Source organism: Gallus gallus, chromosome 3 (assembly GCF_016699485.2).
Source record: "Gallus gallus isolate bGalGal1 chromosome 3, bGalGal1.mat.broiler.GRCg7b, whole genome shotgun sequence".
In the NCBI taxonomy this organism is placed as follows: domain Eukaryota; kingdom Metazoa; phylum Chordata; class Aves; order Galliformes; family Phasianidae; genus Gallus; species Gallus gallus.
The window spans coordinates 67,772,590-67,785,795 of NC_052534.1; the positions used below are offsets into that span (position 1 = coordinate 67,772,590).

General features: G+C 42.1%; 1 long non-coding RNA gene across 1 annotated transcript in view; it reads left to right on the forward strand.

The window, feature by feature from the left end:
* Nucleotides 1-13,206, forward strand: part of LOC124417814 — a 23,805-nt gene continuing 10,599 nt past the window's right edge. The window contains exon 1 of the long non-coding RNA XR_006938743.1: nucleotides 1-44. This is a non-coding gene — a long non-coding RNA (uncharacterized LOC124417814). The remainder of the gene's footprint in view (nucleotides 45-13,206) is intronic.

Sequence of the window (13,206 nt, forward strand, 5' to 3'; positions counted from 1 at the left end):
GGGTATCTTGTTGGAGATCCCTGTGCACCTGGGGCTTTCTAAAGGTGAGTAGATCTTCTGCTTTATTTCTGTATCTATAGCTGCTGTATTTGAGCCTGTTCTTATTTGCTGCAGGCAAAGACTTTGCCATCCCCCTGTTACTGTTGTACTTTGCATAATGTTATAGTGTTATCTACTTGATCCTGTTGTTGATGTCATCATTGGAGATGTGCAAGGGTACTGGTCCCAGCACTGGCCCCTGAGAGATGCAACTTGACACTAATCTCTATCCAGACATTGAGCCATTGATCACTGCTCTCTGGGTATGCTCTCACAATGAATTCCTCGTGCATTGAGCAGTCCACACATCAAATCCATATATTTCCAATTTGGGAGGAGTGATGTTGTGGGAGAGTGTGTCAAAGGCTTTGCTGGAGTCCAGACAGATGACATCAGTGGCTCTTCCCCTGTCCACTGACTTAATTCCATGCTGAAGCATTTCTATGCTTAAATGCTTGATCTACAAGAATCTAGAGATGATTTTAATTCTATTTCTTGAGACTTATGTGTTGAGCAAGTACAGGCTGACTATGAAACAAGACCATTTTGAGGAGTCAATAACATGTCATGGGTTTGACCGGTCTCTGTGGATTGTGTCTGCTATTACCACAGTAGCATTTCCTCCAGCATGCCCGTTCATGTCTGTGTTGGAAGAGAGGCTCTGTACTACTTAACAGACACTCTCAACTCTTCCTGAGCAGAGAAATGACTTTGCAGTTAATATGCATGGACATCATGCTTATCAGCACCTGTAGAAAATATGTCTTCGTGGCTGTTGAGATCCTTTTTAGATGTAAGAGAGCAGGAAAATGGGATAGATCAGAAAAATATTTTTAATAGCTTCTACAGATAGAACAACAGATTTTTAGAGAGATCAACAAAAATAAGCGCTGTAAAAGCAGCAAACGACAATAGTACTCCGCAGTCATTCATATAAATCTCTTGATTATAACAGCAAATTCAATAACATTTTCTACTCATTTCTGAAGCAGACTAGCATTTTTCAGAGTGAGAGCTTCATTTACTGTGAATAACATAATCTTCTTTCAATTTAGAAAACAATTAGTCTGTGACTACTGATGCCTCAAAACCCTGGAAATATCCAAATGTTTTCAATGTTTATTGTTGGATAGGTAGAAAAGAATAATTTGCTCTCTAATTGAGTGTTTTCAAGACCTCAGTGAAGCAGCATTATGAGTATCTGAAAAATTTGAAAACGCACTACAAACAGATGATTTAGACTTCACTGATGTACCATTGCTTGCATTTGCTACTGCTAATGTCTTATTTTGAAAACACCCTTTTCACTGCAAATTAGTAGAAAATAAGGAGCAATACTTGCTTCCAGCTACGTTTCTACACCATAGGCAGTCTAAATCAGAGGGTAAAGTTGCTTCTGATGTTGATATAGAAAAACCTTGTGATTGCTCTTCTACGGGTCCTTGGGGAAGAAACGTAAGGAATTGTTCTGTCAGCTCTCAATGCATGGAAATAGTGAAGCACATCTCAGTAAGATGTTTATCTCTCTCTAACCTACAGTGAATGGTATTTTAAAATATTTTACAGCTCCTGTAAGTTATTTCTGCACGTTAGGTAAGGCTACAATGATTAATGCTTGTTTATTAAGGATGGTGGAGAGCTTATTTCAGTGATTGCATAATGCTTCTATTTAACAGCACACCAAATGTTTTACAATTAAAACAATTGTGTCCTGACTATGATATGTTAAAGAATGTCTATAAATACATTAGGTCATCAAAGAGCTGATGACAAATATTTTGGGTATAAATGTACCCCTACAAATGGCATAATTGGCCGGTAAGGTACAAACACATTTTATCTCATAGCCTATAGTAGCTCTGCAATTCCTGACTTCTTTCTGGTGTCAGAAGACTGTTCTCTTAGCTGAACTCAACAGCTTTCTCTGCAAAAACAATCAAGAGTACAGGCAGCTCTGCTGGTTGCTAATGCATACGGACTTGACAGAAGGCTGGATGCTGTGTTTGTGTGAGGAGTACAGTGTGCTGAGAGACTGAGGAGCTTGTGTTTACATGCTGTGGGAGTATCGACTTAGGAAACTGCATATTTTTTTAATCTTTAAAGCATTATTTTCTTTCTTATTTAATAGAGTTTATAAATACTGCTCCTGATCTGGTAACGCAAAGAATATTTCCCTTGGGTAAACTAATTTTGGACATACCGTGGAAACCTGATAAGTAATGATTGTACTGAGACTAACTTGGAAAAAAATTCTATTGTGTGTGGGTTAAAAACAAACAAACAAAAAAAAACATCTGAAGTGGATAGCTGTTACTTTAAATATATATTTGCATTTCAGGGTACAACGTGTGCACTTGTCAGAAAGCTACCTGACCTGCTGAGACTCATTTTCCTAAAATCAATCTGAAATGGTCTTTATCATTCATGAAGTTCTTTTGCAAAGGGAGTGATTGGTTTATTCTGTCTGGGTGAGATATGACAAGAAATGTATCTCGCATGCCATGAGGTGAGGCAATGGGGAAAGGTTTCCAAAAGTAAAGCTAGTCTGTAAGTGTTTCTAAATCTCTATCTCTAGAGCAGAACAGACAACTAAATATGAAGACTGCTCCAAAAGTAGTGCCTCCTATTTTGTTATGTTGACCCACAATGTCAGAGGCAGATGTTGGTGGTAGAACGGTAGAGGCTGAATTTTCCTCCCAGTGCTCTGTCACGTTCAGTCACATTGTGACAGATGACAGCAGAGGGGCAGTCTGACAAAATAGTGTCTAACATGGAAGTGCAGATGAAGCAAAGGAGTAACGCTGAATTTCTCCATGTGGGGAAAAAAATGGCACCTATTGATGTATGTTGATGCTTGCTGAATGTTGATAGAGACAAAGCAGTGGATGTGAGCACGGTGAGGTGGTGGTGTGTTTCACCGGCGGTAACAACAACATGAAAGAAAAGGCACATTTCAGACAGTCATGTAGATTTTTATTAGAGCGTCATACTGTCTCTTGTTCATTGCTGGCACAAAAAATGCATAGCTAATGGCAGCGACTATGTTGAAAAGCAGTGTTTTGTAGCCGAGAATTTGCTCTCTCAGCATTATTTTGTTCTTTCTATCTGTTGTGGTTTCTGTGGAAATAAATAGGAGGCATTACATTCAGAGCTACCTACATTCATATGCCAGTCTCCTTGTGTTGAAATCACATTGACCTGTAGTTTTCTCAGATAACACCTGGTAGTTTTCTTCAGCAATCAAGTAATTCACCTGCTGAATTACATTACTCTGAAACTTCTGAGGTTGCTTTGTGCTTATCTAAACAGTGATATCTTCACATTCCTCAGACTGTGTTTTCATTCTTGGTGCCATCTAGTTGCTATTTATGTGCTATTTAACTAGTAAAGCTTGTCTTCACTGCATTACACTGTAAGTTACTTAGCCATAGTGCTAGCAATCTTACAAAGACAGAAAAGGGACAGTCTCTTGGAAAACACCAGAGTAGGTTTATCAATTTCTTTATCAGTGGGGAATTCGAAGTTACATTGTAACGCCTTGCTTAATTTGTAACTGAATGTAGGCAGTAACTTTCTACCGAGTGCAAATGTGTATTAATATAAGCTACTGTATTACAAATGTTTGGAGAATTGGTGGTCAACCAAATATACTTTTTCAATTTAGACTTGAAACAGATAATGAAACAAACTTTTTATACAGTGGCACAGCTGTAGGATTCTTGATGATTGCAACAGAGTGTTTAAACAGATCAAGGGAGAAGATGCTTCTGCTTTCAGACTGTTTGCAAGCTGTGGTGTGGGTAATGCAGGGACTTTGGCAACTACTGCCAATGCAGTCTTAATGAGAGACTCTGCTGAAGCAGAAATTCAATTCTGTTTGGATTTATGTTGTTTTCTCTCCCTTCTGAACATCCATACTGGAATCTGGCACTCTGTCAGGGAGGACAGACTCTGAAGGACTCAAAATACACGGTAGGGATCAATCAGATTAAATATAGGATGTAGGAACGATTCAATGAAAATTAGTTATTTGAACCACAGCCACATGAAGCCTTTCCCCTTCCTATAGGCAGCCATAAATCCATAAAAATTAAACTATCCTCCTCTTCTCAACTTTTGCCAAGATCTTTGCCAAGGAATTACACAAAATTTCCTGATCAGCATTTTTTTTCCCTGATGCTTTTTGCAAGTCTTGATGTTATAAGTCATCTTTATGTAAGTCTGGAACAGTGCCAGAAATGGGACTGAAAGATTGTACCTCAGTCATTTCAGGAGCCAACATCAACTCTTGCTCAGTGCAAAAGGAAGATGCAGAAATGTCACTTGCAGTGACTACGTAATTTCTTGCAACTGCAGATGCAACACTGCTGGGTTCAGAGCCTGCTTCCCTTCTCCTGTCACTGTGAGATCACATAAAAAGTCTGTTTCCCTTCTATTTATGAAGTTCCCTTTAAATACTGGAAGGCCAATGGCAAAGCCCAGCTTCTCTTGTCCTCTCCTCTACCACCTCCTGCAGGTGTACCTGGATCTGCTGACTTTCTTAAAGTGAAAGGATGTGCTTTGCCTAGGATTTTCTATAGTCTTCATCCACTGTTCTTGCAGGTCATCATTGCTAAGACTGATGATTGGGTATTCCCTGGTTTCATCTCTCTGGATCAATACAATTGCATCAGAGATTGCTGGTGCAGTAGGTGGGAAGCTGGGAGCGGTACTGTGCCATGCCCACAATACTAAACAAGCTGACCAGAATACAGCAGCACGGTGTGTTTGCAGTACACAAGCCCTCAGAAACAAAGACCAGTAGTGTTGAAAAGGATCTGATTGTTGAAAAGTACAGTCCAAACAGCTCTGCAGCATTTTGGAGGTCATGTTTTCAAGCCCTTGTATTTTGAGTGATGCTTAGGCACACTAGAAGTGGCCAGGATATGAAAAGAACAAATAGTTCAATGTCAAAAGTAAATCGTGTGACTGCAAGTCAGCCTGCTTGCACTAGAAGTGCAGCCAGCTTACAGCTGGAAATTCCCACTTGAGACATTAAGCTGGGAACTGTTTTGCCCTGAAAGAAGCAGGGTGGCATGGAGACAGCTGTACAACTTTCACGTTCTCGTGAGGGCTTCAGAAAGTCAGCTGTGCTGCTTTGCCTGAACCTATCTCAAGGCTTCACTGCAGTCCACTGAAAACACTGAGTCTGAGTCAGTCACCAAGGGCATGGTTCCAACACAGCTCCAGGCTCTTCTGGGTACAGCCCCTCACCTGTCTAGGCACCCTTTAACACACTGCCCTGTCAGGACTGACTATGGAGACCTGATTTGCCTGAGTACCTGCAAGCAGAAGGAAGCCACAGAGGCCTGGGCTGGGTTTTTGCTGTAGACGTGCCCTCGCTCTGCTTGCTAGTTTTTGGCAGAGGTGTCTCCTACTATGCTCTCTTCATCAGAGGGTTGATGACCTGTAGCAAACCCCTTCTGACATTCTCAGGGAAGTGAGGCTCTCCCTCTTTAACAGTTAATGATCTGAAAAGAGAAGCAAGGGATAAGGTGACTTTGGCAGTGCAGCAGCTTATGGGGCAGATGGGCTATCTTTGGGCGCTTGGACCTGCTCTGGAGATTCTGGTGCTTCCTGGGCCTCAGGGACCCCCTCACTGGGGGCATCCTGTAGTGGGAATAGGGCTGATGCCCCAGAGTGCTGGCAGTGGGATGCTGAGCAGGCCAGGAGCTGTGCTGCTCTTCAAGCAGAGCAGTTAAATGAAGGCCTGCACTATGGATCAGATCTTGCTGCTATCATAATGCCACTTATAGCATGATTTGTTTTAACATCCATGCTCCTTTGGTGAAATCCTCAGTGTAAACACAGCTGCACTGGCACAAAGCAGTGTACCAGCAGGGCTTGGCCTGAGCTACTGCGAGGCTGCTGTGAGATGCTCCTCCAGAGGCAGACTTCAGTACAGGCTCCTAGAGAAGCTCTGGCTCAGGGCAGGTTCAACGCTGGTGTTTTTTGCCATCACCAGCAATGACAGGAGTGGCAGTGAAGAGGCAAGGCAGTAGCACAAGCCACTCCCCCAAAAGCAATCTCTTATTGTTATCGGGTGGCAACGAGTTGGTAGAGGGCTGAAAGCAAGAAGAAAATGGTGAGTGTTGAACAGGCTGTGGCAGCCAGTAGCTATCAGTGATGTGCTAATTCAAATGAAATTAAGATAAGCTTGACACAGCTGCTTAGTGATGTTGTTATCGACTTTGTGAAGGCTGGAAGCTGCTTCATTGCTTACCGGAAGAGCTGTCATGAGAGTGCTGGGTTTTGCCAGGAAACCCAAATCTGGGCAAGTCTTACGGTGTGAGAGGAAAGTCTTACAGTACAGTGCCGGAGCTCAACACTGCATCTTTTTGTCTAAAATAAATATCAGTGCTTTCAAACTCCAGGCCTTAGAACTGAGGTCCTAACTATCCTGTCTAGTGCATTAAGTGGAATTCAGATTTTAAGACCGGGTTGAGTAGTCAGTAACTCCAAATGAATGTATTTAATTACTGCTTTCTCATTCCTATGGATGTGGTGTTTCCACAAGTAGCTGGTCCCATTGCATCTTTTATCCTCAAGTAGTACCAACATACGCAGGGCATTTGCTTTGAAAACTATTACTGGACAAGTCTTTTTGGCCATCCTGGACTTTCAAAAGATGCCCTTTCAGAGAGAAAACTACGGATGTCTGTGAGCTGTGAAACAGCACAGCTGCTGTTTTCAAATCGTCAACATGTCACATCTGTTCAGGTATCAAGAGTGTCAGCAGCACAGCAGGGTGACAGGAGCAAGGCACTCTGCCTCTTGCCCTGGATAAAAGCACCATATGAATAACTCTAGCTGTGATTGTGTTCTCATCCTTCCATTTGTGGCTGAGAGCAGAATCAGAGGTGGCAAGGAATTGTATTTTGGTTTTACACTCTCAGACATCACAGAATCACAGAACGGCCTGGGTTGGAAGGGACCAAGGATCATGAAGCTCCAACCCCCCTGCCTAGGCAGGGCCACCAACCTCCCCATTTACTAGACCAGGTTGCCCAGGGCCCCATCCAACCTGGCCTTGAACACCTCCAGGGACAGGGCATCCACAACCTCTCTGGGCAGCCCGTTCCAGCACCTCACCACTCTCCTGGTAAAGAACTTCCCCCTAACATCCAACCTAAATCTTCCCTCTTTCAACTTAAAACCGTTCCCCCTTGTCCTGCTGTTGATATATTTCCAGTGTATTTATATTTCTGAATTGGGTAAATTGCTGGAAGATACAAGGCTGTGTTTCTTCCCTGGATCCAAGCAAATGTCTTAAAATCAATGCCTAACTAAATAACCATTAGTCCCTTTAGTTATTTTTCCTTTAAAACTCACAGTGGCGATGCTATTTGCAGAGAGTGAATGATGTTTTGTTGGCTTTTAATTTGCAGCAGAGAAGATGAAGCTCCTCCTGCTCAAATTCTTGATGTCACACTACAAAACAATAATGATCGTTGCCTCACCCCAAATAAATGTTCACGAAGCCAACAGCTCAGTTCTGCTTAGCTTGCAGCATGCTTTGGGCATTTTGGGGTGCTTTCCATATTTGCTGGTGTGATGGAGGTGTTCTGCTTGACAGTGTGCTGTGGTACTTTAGCCTGGAGATAACCAGAAGGTAACTACTTGGCATTTTCAGTGAGACCTTCTCCGTTTGTGCCTTCAGCCATATTATACACATATGCTCTCAATGCTTATAGTTCTGTTGTAGTGTCAGTGTTGTCCTCAGCTTGTTTCTGGGAAAAAAATTCTACTGCATCTTTCTCAGAGGGATGATTGGAGGAAAAAAAAAAAAAAGTGGGTCCTCAGGCTCTGGGGAAGTAAAAATGTTGTTGGTTCAGGTGCTTCACTTCAGAAAGGTGAAACCACAGCAATTCTGACTTTTCACTTTCCCTTGTCCCATCATTTGAGACACCTTAGGTCAGGTTATTTGATCTGAAAGGGCATGAAGCCTGCACAACCTGTTGTCACGTGTGGGAGAAAGCAGTGAGAGCTGTCTGTGCACAAGGACACTTGGGCTGGTGTGCTGGCATCCAACAGCCCCGGGGAAGGACCTGGGGGTTAGTAGCTCTTTTCAAAATCATCACGAGCTTTGTGAAATAGATCACCCTGTCTGTGGGCTGCCCAAAGAAGAGGCAGGAAATAAACTTTGATTAAAATGTGGCTCTGAAATGCAGGAACCTGCTCTAGTTTCACCTGCTCCTTATGACGTGCCCACAGAGCACAGCTCATTTTGCCACGACTGCCATGGTAGATAAAATGTACAAGGTCAATGTGGATATAAAATAAAAAAAAAAAAGCAAAGTTTGCAAAGAAAAGTCACAATTCTTATCATAGTATCCTTAGTGTTGAAAGGGACCTTTAAAGATCATCTAGTCCAACTCCCTTGCAGTGAACAGGGACATGTGCAGCTAGATGAGGTAGCCCAGGGCCTGATCCAGCCTTGTCTTGAATGTCTCCAAGGACAGGGCATCAGCCACACCTCTGGGCAACCTGTTCCAGTGCCTCACTGCCCTCACTGGAAAAGTCTTTTTCCTTATATCCAGCCTAAATCTACCCTCTTTGAGCCTGAAACCATGTCCCCATTTTATTTAATGTATTTATTTACTTTTGCTAATAGACCACTTTACTCATTGCAAGTACACTTGGGTGCTTGGTGGCAAGGGAGATCTGAATGGTCTTTCAGAACTCCTAGCTGCCATTTTACACCAGGTTGGGGTGGGTTGGGAACTCTGTGCAGCTTTGCTGAAAACTGATGAATTTCTGCATAGTTGTGAAAAATGTGTTTGTACGTTTGCTACTGATGGCTTCCAGATACTACTTGTGTATTTTTTGTTGTGTCTAGGTTTTTGTGCTATCTAAAATTGTCACAGTGCTCGTTCATTCGTGTGCCATAGGAACTGTGAAGGATGAACCTTGGAGGGTTTTGACTGCTGGCTAGAATGCAATTGGCACATGGAACGGATACATTATGTCCATGATTTTTTAGCAGCATAATCAGTGATAAAATAGCTGAAAAACTCCTCATTCTAAATGGTTGTTAGCAGTCCATTGAAATGCATGAGACAGTTCATACGTTCTGAGCACCATTGATTTAGTCTAGCTGCCAACTTTGGGAATTAAGGTTGTAGTGATTTGCACTTGTTTCATGTTTCCATGGCCGTAGATCTGGAAACAGGCACAAAAGCAAAACCAGGTCCTTAAGTTTTGGAAGATTTGAGGATCTTGAACTCCACGGACTGCTGATGAAAGAGTGTAAATAAAAAGTCCTGAATATCATGCAGACATTCTTGCTTAGTGCAGCCAGTACCTTTGTTCTTGGTGTGACTATTTTCTAGCTTTTGTTTGTTATTTTTCTTCCTCTAGGCAGAATTGCAAGGAAATCCTTGAGATCTGCAAGATGCAAGTAGCAGGATTGGCCTTGAATTGAATCCAGTTTCTTGAGACATTTGAAGCAATAGGGAGGCTGTTAAATGTGAGCGTGTATCGGACTAAGCAAGCAAAGTAAGGAGTGGTTACAGAGACTGCAATAAATATTTCCTAAGTAAGAAAATGCTTCAGATGTGGGAGGGGGGAAAAAGTCCCAGTTTTTAAAGTGACTGTACAGACAGCAGTCCCTCCAGGACACTCAGATGATCTCAGATGATGTAAGATCTCCCAGCTCAAAATGCTGAGACATTAGATAGAAGATTTGGATTCGGAGGGAATCATTTCTCTTCTGGGAGCAAGGGAACACTGCAGCTGAGATTTTTATTCTATGAAGACATATAAAGGGCTAGAAGTAGAACACTGTGCTACTGTACTGGCAGGACGACAAGATCTGAAAGTGGCAAACACATAAAATGAATAGGTGGAAGCGCAATTACTTTGAATAAATTGCTTTTTCTCTCCTTTCCTTTCACCGTTTTTTCTCACTTTCTTTCATTATTGCTGTTAAGTACTAATTACAGTATGATTTGTATTACAGTCTGCAAGAATAATTGGTCCTGGTTTAAATCATATTCTGTGAAAGAACCATTTTAGAAGGCACTGATGGAAGACTGCAAAAGCTGTTCTATTTCAATGTCCAATACGTCTCAGACAAGACCAGGCACGAATTCCAAGAAGCATGGGCTCTGTTTGTGTGGTGTAACCACCCCGATGCAATTTTGTAGAATACTAAAAATCAAAGGGCAGAACTGTGCTCATTAGTGCCTGAATTCATGCAGAATGTACCAGTGTTAACCTTTAACTGGGTTCCAGTGCTCTTAACATTACCTTTCCTATGGAACAATTAAAGCTGAGAGCAGCAGCTAGGATATGGATAGATATAGAGGTTGATTTAATTTTTTTTCTGCTTTTAAGTCTAATTTCTGTTTACCCTCTTCTGAGGCACAACACTACTTGTGCAGCAAAGTTTTTATTATTTTAAAGGGAGAGGGAGAAGTAAAGCATCACGCTGTCAAGTATTAACCAGAGTAACAACAGGAACTGCTTGTGCATGCCTCAGGAAGCCTGCAGGCTTCTTACCGGGCAGGTGGGAGCACCTATGAAATACTTCCAAAGAGGAAAGTTTTCAGGCAGTGCTAGCATGACCCCCACACAAATGTAGTATTACAGTAGTCTCCTGGATTTGTTTGAGGGGAAGGAGGTTTCTGGATGAGTGGGCAGCTCCCAGGCAGGCTGGGGGAAACTGCTGCTGCTTCCCTTCTTAGGAAAGGGAAGATGCAAGCGTGGGATCTCTGCACCTTTGTATAAAATGAAAAGGGGGATGGGGGGGGGGGAGAAATGATGGTTTAACCTGGCAACCCCTGTTCCTTTAACTGTGTTCCAGTGAATAAAACCAACCCAGTTCCCAAGGACACAAGGAGGAGAAATTATTTAGCTGCTTAAACCAATGTGAGGATCCTAGATAATAAACAGGCAAAGTGAAATTGCTCATTTATGACCATAAATTCAGTAGAGTTGGCATTGCTGGAACTTGATGAGAGGCTTCTTGTGACTGCAATCTTTAAATCACTGTTTATGACCTCTTGGGAAAGGTCTGGTGGGCAGGAGATGGGAAACAGCACACTGGAGCTGCAACAACAAAAAATATGATTTATTTACCAGTAACAAATGACAAAAAGAAAATGATCTCTTGGATTAATTTCCCACCACGAGAAGCACAAAATGCAGTGATGGTTGCTGTCTGTGAGACGACAGCAGTACTCAGGGAGGAGCAGGCAGCTGGATCCTTGAGCTGCTATTCCTAATGTATAGGAAGAAAAAGAAACTTGCATCTTCATGGGAGGCCTCAATCTGAGTGACATATGCTGCCAGTTTCATGTGACCAGGACTGAAGTACCTTCAGAATAACTAAATAATGCTCTTAATTTTCTTGCTTAAAAAATATTGCACCATAGACCAGAGAAACTATAAGAAGGACTTCTGACTTAGCAGAGGTATCAGGGTAAAAAATACTGGCATATCAAGCAAAAACGTTTGTAGCATCATTATATTTGTTGAAGGCAAACATAATGCAAATCAGTAACTTTATTTGATTCACAGGGAAAAATGATTCTGGACTAGGTCAGCTGCAAGGGAAGAAAAGTGTAAATGATAATTGGGAAGTGTCTAGTGGTATTTTACAGGTAATAAAGCTGTAATTGGGAGTGGAGGGAGGGGGAGGTACGCTGGTTTCAACAAACACAAATGGGGCAGCTATTAAAACAATGCTTCTCCTCTTTTTGAAGATCTAATAAATAGAAGAATGGGGAAACTGATATTGAAAAACGTGAAATGGCCACTTGTAACTGAAAAAAGTTGATACAGTTCTTTCTGTAAGACAAGGTAATAAACACTTGAGATCAGGTGTGATGTTAGACACTTGAGCTCTGAGCTTTTTTGAGAACAAAAATCAACTTTCTCAGCCTAACTGAGCTCCTGTTTGCTTACCGGTGCCATGGGCAAAATGGGAGCTTTGTCAGTAAGAGCAGAGAAAGGATTTAATAATATTGTCAAATACAAAGCAAGAATGTTATAGCTCTGTTATACCAGCATACAATATGTTCCCTTTCCATAGTAATTGGAGAAAGTACTAAATAGCAGCTGAACCTGCCCTGTGAGGATCAGGTTTAGTCTGGGGTCTATTTAGTCTGGGGCAGAGGAGGCTGAGAGAGGAGACCTTATTGCTTTCTTCAAATACCTGAAAGGTGCTTACAGTGAGAGCGGGGTTGGTCTCTTCTCACTGATGATGGGATGAGGGGAAATGGCCTCAAGCTGAGCCAGGGTACATTTAGGTTGGATATCAGGAAAAACTTCTTTACAGAAAGGGTTGTTAAGCACTGCAATAGGCTCCCCAGGGAGGGGGTTGAGTCACCATCCCTGGATGTGTTTAAAAACCGTTTAGATGTGGTACTCAGGGACATGATTTAGCAGAGGGTTGTTAGACTTAGGTTGTGGTTGGTCTTGATGATCTATAAGGTCTTTTCCAACCTGAGCAATTCTATGATTCTATGAAAATGTGCAGTTTCTAGAGAACTGTGAATGGCTGAGAGGCTTTCATGAGTGTCACTGTGGCCACCGAGGAAGGTGCAAGGAAGGAAGAAAGCTAATGTGTTAAAGCGGGAACAGCCTACCGTAAGCCTATTGGATCTTTGTTCCAGGAAAAATAGTGAAAGATGCGATATGGGGACTGGAGGGATAGCACTTCAAAAATAACATGTCAACAGGCAATTGAATACAGCTTTCTGTCAGTCTGACCTGAGGCCTTTGTGATCTTGTTATGGAAGGTGCCTAATAAAAAATAACGTTGCTGTATTATATTTAGACTTGTAGAGGGATGTTTTTCTTGGATGTCATTTGATACTTGTTCAGAAAACGGGAGAGAGACAAAATCAGAATAACATGCTAAAGTAAGCATGGCCAACTGGCTTGCTTCAGCAGAACAGTAAGAAAAGGTATTCATCACAAAGTAGTGCTAGTGGGGCTTCTGAGTGGTGGCCTTGTCCTTCTGACGCTTTCATCTGGTTTCTGCAAGGCAGCCTCAAATCTGACGGCTGATCAAGCTTTCCAAAGTGATGCAGAGAGGATGACTTGGGACAAGTTGCAGTTACTTTTGTTTTGTTGTTTTTTTTTTAAACCAAATGAATGTAGATACAAATTCATTGTGAG